The sequence below is a fragment of the Pleurodeles waltl genome, chromosome 11 (assembly GCF_031143425.1).
Source record: "Pleurodeles waltl isolate 20211129_DDA chromosome 11, aPleWal1.hap1.20221129, whole genome shotgun sequence".
In the NCBI taxonomy this organism is placed as follows: Eukaryota; Metazoa; Chordata; class Amphibia; order Caudata; family Salamandridae; genus Pleurodeles; species Pleurodeles waltl.
Genome location: NC_090450.1, coordinates 801,772,279 through 801,784,479, shown reverse-complemented (window position 1 = coordinate 801,784,479; position 12,201 = coordinate 801,772,279). Strand labels below are relative to the sequence as shown.

The 12,201-nt window shown below is 42.9% G+C and overlaps 1 protein-coding gene across 4 annotated transcripts in view; it reads left to right on the top strand.

The window, feature by feature from the left end:
* The window catches only part of LOC138266126 (serine dehydratase-like), an 80,704-nt gene that overhangs the window by 31,551 nt on the left and 36,952 nt on the right, over positions 1–12,201 (top strand). Inside the window, exon 1 of one of the 4 annotated variants that reach the window (XM_069214530.1) lies at positions 9,581–9,688. The exons of the other annotated variants lie outside the window; for them this stretch is intronic. The gene's annotated coding sequence lies outside the window, so the exon portion shown is untranslated. Of the gene's footprint in view, positions 1–9,580; positions 9,689–12,201 lie in introns of those variants that run through there. 4 annotated transcript variants of the gene reach the window in all.

The following is a 12,201-nucleotide window of genomic DNA, read 5'->3' as shown; positions in this document are numbered from 1 at the left end:
GTGAGCCAATAGAATTTTTTTATGTAACCCTGGTTGGGCAGACACAGGATCTGGTTGGGGCTTGCTTTCCCACCAGGCTCTGCGTTGTCACGCTCACCCGCACATACGCAGCAGAGCACGGTCTCACCCCACGATGACAGCAACAAGCTGTGTATACCCCGGTATTTACCCAGAACACATATTGGCCTGCACACATAGACGCGTCAAGACCACTACCTCAAGGGTACCTGCACAGGGGAAGTCTCTAAGGGTGTCTCTAAAGGCGGGAGTCTCTAAGGGCATCTCTAAAGGTGGGAGTCTCTAAGGGCATCCCTGCAGATGGGAGCCTACAAGTGCACCTGTACAGATGGGAGCCTCCAATAGCTCCTGTACAGGCAGGAGGCTAAAAGGGTGCCTATGCATGTGGGAGACTCCAAGGGCACCTGTGCAGGGGGAACCTCCAAAGACGCCTGTGCAGGTGGAAGCCTCCAAGGGTGCCTGTGCAGGGGGAAGCCTCCAAGGGCATCTGTGCAGGGGAGGGACCTCCAAAGGCACCTGCACAGGGGGGGAGCCTATAGGGGCACCTGTGCAGGTGGGAGACTCCAATGGCACCTGTGCTGGTGGGAGGCTCCAATAGCACCTGCGCAGGGAGGAGACTGCAATGGTGCCTATGCAGGTGGGAGCCTACAAAGATGTATGTACAGGCAGGATCCTCCAAGGGTTCCTTTATACGTGAGAGCCTGGAACCCAAAATGTACCTGCTCCAGTAGGGTTTCTGGAGGGCTTGCATAGTGTGCTGGAACTGAAAACCCCAGCCTCTCACAGTCCCTCTATTCCACTCTCCACCAACCAAAACATGTTAGCTGTGCTTTGACCATGGAGAGTAGAGATTGAGAGAAAGGGGGAGGAGGAAGAGGGGAGTGTGTTGTTAACCACCGGTCCGGCTTACGAAAACTTACCTCCTGGAAGTGGATAAGCAGTGATTGGTGAGTGGACCTTATAACCTATTATCATGGCACTAGGGTCACAGATCGGTGTAAAGCATAAGGAGAAGCAAAGAAAAAACTCCAGACAGCTTCTCTCAGTGAGGTCACAAGACTGAAACCTTTTAAGGAACAGAGCTTTTACAGACTACCTACATAACCAGCCCTCAATATGTCACAAGCCTGGGATGTTCTACTGCCTGATTCACTTTGTGACTCATGGCACAGACATGTTTGAGTAATTCATATACAACTAACCTTTGACCTACACAATTACAGTTAATCACAGTACAATGGTTAATGGCACTAGAGACCACAAAAACTTCTCTTAGCTGGACCTTTGCATAAAACACCTTCCAACCCTCAACACTGGAGGTTCTGTCAAAGGTAATAACTGGCATATTATAGACTATATGAATCATAATATAATGGACAGGATATCTGTCATGTTTGTTATGGAGTAACCCCTCCGCAAGGATCTAAATCAGCCCCTTAGTCTTTATCATGGTGATACCATACAAAGTGACCTTTGCACTGTAATAGTAATTGTCTTTGTGGTTATTTGCACATTTTGCCCAAATAACATGGTTTATTGGTACCCATGTATTATTATGTCTGGTGTTAGACAAGACCTTTTGATTTTAGGAAAATTACATTGATAATGGTCTTACTTACAGGAGCTTTCAGCCAGCTCTCTTTATTCATTGGTCTGTTCTTGTGCTGTTCATGTTTTTCTTCCACCCACAACAACATACAGCATGAGGCCAGGGTAAGCCCACTTAACCCATTGGCTAACTTCAGTTTGAGTGATGGCACTCTCCTCTTTCACAAGGAGCACATACACACACAAAGTACTTCACTTTGGAGCCAAGGACTACTATGCCAATGTGTGCGTTTGAGATCAAAAAAGTGTTTTTGCTTGTAGCCAATGGATTTTTTTTTAAACAAGGGCTCCGCAGCTTCTCATGAATAAAGTTTTGCAAAAACCACGACAAAACAAAGCAAGCATTGAGAAAGCCGAAAGGCTTGCATCCAATGCCAGACCTATTGGCTTTGCCAATGTTTGTTACTTGCATAGTATAAATACACACACTCACATTCATGGCGCTGGAAATGAGGGCTGCCAGAAGTGCTGCAGCACCCCAATAATAACCTTGCAGCGGGCCAGGCAAAGAATAAGCATTAAAGAGGAGAATGAGCATTAAAGAGGAGAATACGTTTTAAAGTTTGGTTTTTATCATACTGCAGTTGATGTGCATACAAAGACAGAGGTCAAATGTCAGGGAGTCTTCTGACAAATTGCTGCCTTTTTTAAATGGAGATTGCTTTTTACTTTTTCTGTTTTTAATTGCTAGGTGATTTTTTTTAACATGAATCAAGTGATAATCTTGCTGCGGTACACTCAGTGCTTTAAATGGGCTGGTACTGTTCGGTACTGAGTACCAGTACTTTTTAATTTTGAGAGGGCGAGTACCTGCACTTCTCAAGAAAAATTTTCATTGGAGAGTACCGGCACTTCTCAGAAACAAGCAGGTACTCTGACACAGAGTACCTGCACTTCTATTTTTCCATTTCAAGCACTGTATACACTGAGTGCAAACTAGATGAATCTTGGATGGCAAAAAAACACAATAAAATGTTAAATGCTGTAAATATATAAGCACTGGAGAGAGTGCAAATGAGGGCCTGCAAGAGTTTTTCAGTAATTCTAAAGTGTTATGGAAACAAAGATTTTAATAGGATCTAAACAAACCTGACACTTTACTTGTCTGATGCGATGAAATCCGATTTTCACTAGTTATAGTTTCTGCACGATATATGTTTAGCTGCAAACTGCATGTCTAACACAACTTTGGTGGCCATTTCAATTGAAAATGTGTTCTATGTAAATGGCAGTACCCTACCACACCATAATTTTAGTGTTATATTTGGAACCGTGTGCTCCTAAATGTAATCCCGGCTTCACTGCGTTGCGACCACTGTGGCCGCGATGGTCTCTGACCTGGAGGGGGGACACTGACCTCGGGGGAGGGAGGGCACTCTGTTTAGCAATAACTTCATTTTAAAAGTACCTGCTGCAAAGCTCCTTGTGCGTCCAGCCTTCAGGCAGCAGTAAAAATGTCAAACCTCATCTTACTACTATGATCTCCCAATTAACACTTTCTGGATTCTTCCCTCTTCTATCCATTCATTAATCTATTCAATCCAACTAACTGACTCACATGTCCACCAATCAAATTAACTTATATTTCCCTACTAATCCACCACTAATCCTTTTGGGTTTCAGAGTAGTGTGCTACTCGCCGAAAAGTGCTTCAATGCCTCGTCAGGAGTAGTAAGCGCTATATAAATTCAACTGCAACTTCAATGAATACAGGTGTGTGCTTACGTATGTATAAAAGCTCCTGACATGAGCCATTCAAATTCAAAGATTGGAAGACTCCAACTAGGTTAAAGGCAAGGCAAGTACCCTTGCTGAAGTAAGTCTAAGGGGAGTAGGTTTTGCTATAGACTTTTACAACTACAACTAACTTTGGCGCTTGCCTTTTCAATTTCCAAGCATGTGACTACAGAGACTGTCCTCCTCCGAGGCCTTCTGGTGCTAAAAACTACTGAATAACATTATAGGTCACTATAACTGCTGTTTAAGCATTTGGGTGTGCATGCAATCACATCACACTTGGCATGTTGGACTTATTATGTGTGCCTTAATATGAGTGTTAGTGTGAGGCGATTTCATGTATTTGCATGCCTTGATACACATACTTAGTATGTTGTGGCACTTAGAATTTGATGGATGAAGGCATAATTATGTGACAATTATGAGAAATAAATTATCGTTCATTCTAGAGGAATAGAGGAAAGGGAATCTTTCCTAAAGACCGGTCTGTACCAGTGTGCATGCTTTTCAGTCAGTGCTTAATTTGTAAATAAAAATGTGCCGGTGCCCAAAGCCCTCCTCCTACATACATGGCTGCTGCAATTAAATGTGCGAACACGGAACACTGAGGCAGTGTAATCCTGAAGCCACCTCGGAGTCTTTACTCCATTTATAGCCACTCCCTGCCCCTTCAGCTCACTCTTGCAGCTTTCTGCTCTCTCCCTTTGTAGCGCTTTTTCGTTTTTCTCTTCCTCCATCTTTCCCAAATGTGGCTTTTGCTCACAATAAATGCTTGAGGCAGAAAATGAAATGCCAGCCCTCAAAAATAATTGCCGGTGCTCCGCACCGGAAACAACAAGCACAAATTAAGCACTGTTTTCAGTATGTGTGATAGTGTCACACCATTAAAATAACAGAGAAGTAGTCAAATATACCACAGTAGACTAGGGATTAGATTTATTTTGTTCCTGAAGAAAGCCTGTTGACCTTCAGTGATTACAACCAGCACCATCAATTTTATTTTCATTGTAACCCTTGCCAAGGGTACTCAGACTACACAAACAAAGGAACCTGCAGGTAATTTTAATTAATACAATGCTTGTTTAGAAAATGCTCCGCTTACAAAGTGTGCCAAGCCTACCCCCTCACACTAAGTGAAGTGGGTGAGGAACCAATGATGAAGCATGCCAAGGGTGGTACCTGTGAGTAAGAATCCTAATGAAATATCTATGAGATTTGTAGGTCTCACGACCCACCACATTCAGATTTCAGGGTAGAGAGAGGATAGGATAACACTCCCATTTTTGGTGGAGTCACTAGAAGGGACATTGGTAGCCAGCAGTCAATAGTTCTTTTTCTAGGTCAGGCTTCTCGTGTCTGGTTTTGTCAACCACTAGACACATTAAAACTTCTAGGAACCACGAATCTGTTATGTCTGCTATCTCATATTTTAACATTGATATGGTATGAGAGAGATCCGGTTGAACAAGGGGCAGGGCAAAGATGTGAGGGACCATAAATCACAGAAGGAAGAGCAGAGGATGAAAGAGGAGAGAACGACAACTCGCTGGCTAAAGAAGAGGTGTTTAATAGACCGTAGGGTACAAGCTGCAAAGAAAGGATGGAAGGGACCTCAGGTCCCAAACCAAAGAAGAGACCTGGGGGAGGCCATAAATCAAGCAGCACAGGAACGATACAAGCGGTCACAGGTCACAATAAGAGCAAGGAAGGATGCAAGGGACCACAGGTCCCAAACCATAGAAGCACTGTGAAAGAGACTCTAATCCAAAAAGCTTGGGAAGGATGTAAGGGGCCTCAAGTCCCAAAACATAGACGCAGAGTGAAAGAGATGCAAAACCAAACAAGTGTTTGCAATGCAATAGGTCTTGCGTTTGCTCGAGTTAGAGGTATTAGTGTTGTAAATTCCCAACTGGTCTTTTCTTGCCACATTAATTGAAAATGAAAAGTAAAACATTAGTTGACATAAGCAAGCCACGGCCACCATGAGCGTGAGCGCGAAGGAGAGACACAGAAGGAAAAATAAGTTTGCTTGCAGTCAAACATATCAACAATCTTACAATTATCCATGTAACAGGGTCGATGGCCAAGGCGGTAACAAAACTCCACCAAGGAGGGACAAACGTAAAACATTTACCAATGACAACAAAGGATTTTTGAAAGGCAAGCCCATGAATGAGTGATAGTGATGGGCGTTCGGTGGGCATGGTTAAAAGCCCACAGATCGGTTACAACACATCAGAGCGCTTGCACCCTTGACCTAAAAATCTTAGGAAGGATGCAAGGGGCCCCTGGTTAAGACACAAACCAAAAAAGAGGGAATATAGAAGTAGAATGGTGTTATCGAGTCTTGATCGGAGGGGTAAGTGGATTGATCTAGAAGGCGCTAAGTGTTTAAATTGTGTAGGTGTTTGTTGGTGCTCGGCACCAGCACCTATTCCATAACACCAGCACCTATTTATGACAGTGCACCGTATGGTGGGCTATTAGTCTATTTAAAAAAAAAAAAACATACAAACAATGTGTTTAAGAATTCAAAATATGATAAAAAAGAATTAGTAGTACCAGGGTGCTCATACCATTGTAACAGGTTTGGGTCACTTAGTACAGTCCAAAATGTCACATTTGTAGGACTGTAATGGTAAGTAGGGGGTCTTTGGTACTGATGATTGGCAGAGTTGGCAGGGACAGTAGGTAGTGCTAGCTGCAGTATCCTTAGAAATAAATATCTTGGGCCCTGACTCTTAATATTTTACAAATTAAGCACTGGAGGCTCTAGGTCCCAGACCGCAAGTGAAGGAACAGATAAACTGCACAGTAGAAGTGGGAGGAGAAGGATGCGTGGCACCCAATCCAAAGGAACAAAAGGATGGATGAGAGACAACACACAGCACAAGTGGAAGAAGAATGCAAGACTAATAACTCTAGTGTGTTTGTGACAGGCTTTAGAAATGGACACTTTGGTGGATGGTTGGAGCAATGCACATCTTTAGCAAAACGAATTCATATCAATAAGCAACAAAGGGCATTACTGTTTTCAAAACACTAAGGCAGCAGCTCTTAACATTTTGACTTCTGTAGCTACCAATAAATCTCTACGTGGAGACGAGGGACCCCGACCAAATCAATTTCCATGATTTGAACCTCAAAATAATACGTAAAAGTACAGTGAACAAATATATAAATTATGAAAATTTTTATTAAATTCACAAACAGAAAATATACAAAACACAACAAGATGGTTAGAGCAATTCAAAATTGTGATTTACTTCTAAAAGACAAAGTGATATGCTATATACTCTAGTATGTCACTGTGTCTTTTTGACTCTTAACGCCTGCTGTCTTTTTGTTGGTGCATGCCAGTGCTTCAGTTGAGGCCCCCAATCGTCCACAGTAGATTCTGTTTGCTGTACTTGCACAGTTCCCATGGTAGGAGCTAAAACTCACTTAATTCTTAGCCTCCCATTTCAAATTCTGTCACTTTTACAGCGTGCTTTAAAAGTTTCGATTTACATTTTGCTTTTTTATATATTGATAATTATTACTCTGCTAATATTAATGTTCTAAACAGTCTAGACCCTCTGAGATGTTATTGAGGACCCCAGGTTAAGAACCGCTGCACTAGGTGCTTTGGCTGCTGGGTATTTCATACATTCTTGAGCTTGCTTTTCCAGAAACCTTTACAATTTATTGATTAAAGAAGCTGGTACATCATGTTGATCACTGTTATTCTGACAAGCACACCAAGAGCAGATGCAATAATAGGCCAGGACTATAGTTCTACAAAATGCAAAGCTCTTTGTCACAATTTGCAAGGGGCTTTATTGTGGGTTCTTTTCATAGCATGACTGATTATACTAAAGCTCTAGTTTTACCAGAATTCCGAGTGAGCCATCACCTGGCGTGCTAGGGTTATAAACTCACCAGGACTGGTTTTCTATCATAATAGCGAAGTTAGAATATGAGCCTTCTCTTATTTCAACTCCACAATATCGACAACCAAAACATTGTCAAGCTAATTAAATCAGGAGTTAAAAATAGTAAGTCAGCACTTCCTCAGATATGCTTACCTTGACAATATTTTGGTAGTCAAAATAGATATATATTTACAGGACGTATTCTTGACCTCGATATTGTGACAAACATCCTCAAGCACTGAGTATGGTGGTATTCCTGAAAAGCAGGGCCCTGACTATCCCAGGGCTCTGAATATGCTAGTCTCTGACTTGCCAGACCTCTATCTGTGAAAGTGCACTGGGCTCTGGATATATCAGGGCTCTGATCATGAATGGGCCTTGAATAAACATGAATAATGACTATATCTGGGATATGGAGCTTCCAGGATTCTGATCTAAGAAGGGCTCTGCGTATACCATGGTTCTGATAAAGCAAGGGTTCTAAATGCGCCAGCGTTGTTATCAGCATACCAAGAATGTGTTTCTTAGACTACTTTTTAGAAAGGCCCTCAATGTTTGGACTCCTGGACTAGTCACACATATAGGACATATTTACTGTAAGGCAGAGTGTTGTCTTCACGGAACGTTAGTGATAATCCATTCTTAAGTGTGTGATACTAGGTTTGCAATCTCATGACAGTCACATTTATAGACTTTTTAAAACTTTTAATACAAAAGTAAATTATGTATTCAGTTTGATATAAACATTGCACGTCATGATTCTGTATTTAACAAAATTAGATTGCAGTTAATGGCATTAACTAAAGCTTCATACATCTTAGGAAAGAAAAAGAGGACCCTTTTCAATTTAATGGGCTTTAAGAGGCTTGAACACACAGCTAGCTGCTGAGCTTGCAGGATGGGGGCTGCACTTCTCTTGTTTGAATGGCAGCCCCGGTCCTGGCATGGAGTGTTGGTCATCTGACTTACGGATGTGTTAGATACTCTTATGCTTGAATCACACTCCATGCAAATCATCCTGACTGTGTTTTGGTGCAGTGTGCAGACAACAGCACTGATGTAGCGCCTGCGCACAATTAGTTAGTGCTGCAATGATGAGGAAGAATTGGAGTCTCAGCCAGAAATGCCTTCCTTAAAGGACAATGAGTATTTCCCTTTATTCTACTTGTGTCCTCGCTGGGTGGATGTGTTGAAAATAAAAAGGGAGCACATCTGGTTATTTTCACCTGGCTGCCAAACTCTGCAGACCATCAGGGAAAACACAGACACACACCTCACGCCAAGCAGGTTGACAAAGAGATGATCAGGAAAGGGCTTTACTTTCTCAAGCTCTGTGTGTAACAAAGTGTGTAACTCTATGGGGCATATTTACATGCCCCTTACGCTGCCTTATTCGTGCCATAGTGTCATTTTCTTTTACACTAGGGTGGACTTTCTCCAGTGTCAGATTTACAGAGTGGCGCAATGCATGCATTACGTCACTATGCAACCCCTTGCGCCACATTATGCGTGCGCCAGGCGTAATATATGCAAAGGGGCGTTCCGGTGCAGGGAGGCCCTAAAAAATGGCACAGTGAAATTTACTAGATTTCACTGCGCCATTTTTTCAGTCATTTTTAATGCTTGCTCAAGGCAGGCGTTAAAATGACGCACCCATTAAAATTAATGGGCCTCCCTGTGCTTTGATGCACTAGCGTCAAAATTTTTGACGCTAGTGCAGCAAAGCGCCACAACAGCGTCAAAAATTCTGATGCTGTTGTGGTAACGACCGCCATGGTGCGACATACTGTATGTAAGGCACAGCCTTGGTGTCGTTAGGTGGGGCAAGGGCGCCGCAAGAGAAGTGGCGCATCAGGACCGATGCGCCACTTTCTCATAAATATGCCCTTATGTGTGCTGTTAAACTAATAATGTCCATTTATACTGAACACAATTCAAAATTAATTGCTTTTGGAAGTTAATAACGAGATTTACCACTACCCAACTCAAAGAAGCCCATTTTATCATTTTAGTTTAATTACAACTCTTTGCTGTGAGTGCATAGTTGCACTGAAATATTTTACTAGGTTTGGAATTTGGAACATGTAATTCACACATACAAATCTGCAACAAGCTCACTGAGCTATTTTACACAGAATGCGAGCTAGGGACCTTCGTGTGCCATGCAATGCTTTCCGCAGGTATATTCAGCATCTAAGTTATTTCAGGATTATTCAAACCTACGACAGTGAAAATCTTCATTGTAAAAACATTGTGTGCTGCAGACCTCAGATTTGCTATGCAATGACTTTCCTCCTCCTGGCTCCGCCCACCTTGACACTGCCCTTCCAGACCAGATACCGTTTCTGCTGTGCAGAATGTGTGGGTTCCTGGAGTGACGTTTTGTTGTCCAGTGTGTCTTGCAGCCACAAGTGAGTCTGAAGAACACTTTGATATTTGCATTTGTGTATGTGTATTTTTGGGGGGCCGGGGCTGATTTCACTCTGTGGTTGGCTGTGGGCTGTAGTTTTTACATGTCCTCCTCGCTCGGGCGTGGCCGCGTTCTCTACTCATAGAAGTAGTTGACACTACGGGGACATGTAGTCCATTTGGTGTTTAATGAGACACTCAGTTCCTCGTTAGATTATGTACAGCGAGGCAGTAAATGTAGAACTGAACAAGCAACCAGGATAATTTCCCAATTGTTTACGAAAATGTGTTTCCAGAGAATCATAGCGAGAAAGCGCTATTCTTATCTGTTATCGCCACCTAGCGGCCATTACTTGAATCATTCCCAAAACATTGAAGAAATCGTTGTGTGATAAAATAAAGTTTAGACATCTGAATGTGCATTGCATACCAGATAGATTTAGATTTGTGCTCCGAGTTGTGTAGGAAAATAATGGTGTCCCACCACCATTGTTAGTGAGGCGATGCCGACCTCTTCAGTCTGAAGCAGGGGCACGAGGGAAAAATGTCATGTCCACTTTACCTTGGGCCTCACCTGTGTGGCCGAGATTCCTTAATATGTCACTTAAAAGAGGCACTGTCTTGTGCAAGTAGGAAACTACAGCTCGGAGCCATATCTACTGAGACTGGCCTGCTGCTGGTGTTATCCCTTGCGTTGCATAGCTGCCAAGTTTTCCAGGCTAATGCTTGATGTGCTGCGCCGGTCCAGACTTTTCCCTTTGAATTCTGGGACTTGTAGTCCTGTTTTATAATGAAATGAACAATATTACAAGTCCCAGAATTCAAAGAAAAAATATGGACTGGTGCAGCACATCTTGCATGGAACTGGGAAACATGGCAGAGCTGGCGTTGGCACCAAATGAGTCTACCCTAACCACGCCATGGAGCAGATATGAGTGTGCGCTGTCTATCATAGGATTTATATTGGAGGCATATCCTTCCAGTACACATTTCTATGCGTAGACAATGTCAGAACATTCGTGCGCATTTGGCTGTGTGCTGTGCACTGCATACATGCCAACAGACCCGATTCAAATGGGATACTCCCGATTTTTGAAGTAAAAAATGGCTTCATTCTAGCTGTCTGCTGACTAAAATTGCCTCTACTACAATAGAAGTCAATGGGTAAAATACATTCCTCCAATTTGTTTTTCAAAATCTCCCACTTTTGTCTTCTAAATGTTGACATGTATGGCACTGTAATACACATTTAATGCGTCATCTTCTTTTTTAAAAAACAAACATTCCCCATGTTTGCACCTGCTTCTTATAGGCTCCAGTTTTTGACTGAAAGCCGGGTTTAGCTATCTTAAAACAGTCTTTGCCTTAAGATCTGTAGATGTTACAACTGATCTGCCCCTGTGGTACCCCCCTCTTGATGAAAAGTGGTACAAAGCAGTGCAAAGGCATTTCGGACTGTGAAATATTCACTTTTCCAGAAAAAATGTCTTTAGTGCTACGGGTGGCTGCAACCAATCTCAAGGGAAGGGGCAGGGTGGAGGGATTTGGGAGGGGAAAATACCTTCACGGACGCCACTGGCCGCCTCGCGCTCTCTTCTCTTCTGGTGTCCCAGTATTCACTGGGACACCAGCACAGGCTACCCAGCAATCCTGGTGCTGCTCTTATGCTAAACCTAGTTGGGTTGGAGAAACCTAAGTGCGCATGTGTGTTAGGCCAGCCTGAGATGGCCGGCCAAACATGTATGTGCACTTAAAATACACAGACTCCACTAGCCTCCCCTCTCCCCCCTCCCGTGGCCCAGCACCAACCCTCCGTGCACTTGCTGCTGGCTGAGCCAGCAGCTGTAAAATAAAACGATAATTAAATATCGTTTCATTTTACAGCTCCTGGCTCTTAGCCAGGGGGGCGATGCTCCTTCACCATTGCAAAGGAGTCGCCCCTGTTTAGCGCTGGATAGTAAATAGCAAGCTCTGCTTTGCATCACACTAGCACTATTGTAATGCCTTAGAAAATGTGGACCGTGGCTCTCTGCCATCAGGACTGCATGTACAATTATTTTATGCTAACACACACACTTTCAGTGTGGCTTTCCTGGGGGCTCTCTATCCCTCAGCTTTATCTTTTAGAAGGGCGAAGTCCATTGGAATGCTTAACTATTGCAGAAGGAATTGCCCAGCGTTTACTCTTTCATCGCTATATTCTGGTCTCAAAGAGATGAGCCCAACTTGATGACCACCTTGATCACTCTGCTGTTCTGATGTGTCGAAGGAGGAGCTTTTAAGATTTAACTCTGTTAAAAAACACACCAACAGGAAACACAAGCTTTACTCCTTCACAGTGTAGAGAATTACTTAAAACATGTTCTTCATGTAAAGCTTTTATCAGAAGAGCTTTACTTAGTACATTTTGTATGCAATACTTATTGGCTAAGTTGATGCTCATTTCATTTACATGGGAATAATAAACAGATATGCTCACCATTCCCGGATCTGAGCCTGCAACTTAGAATTTACA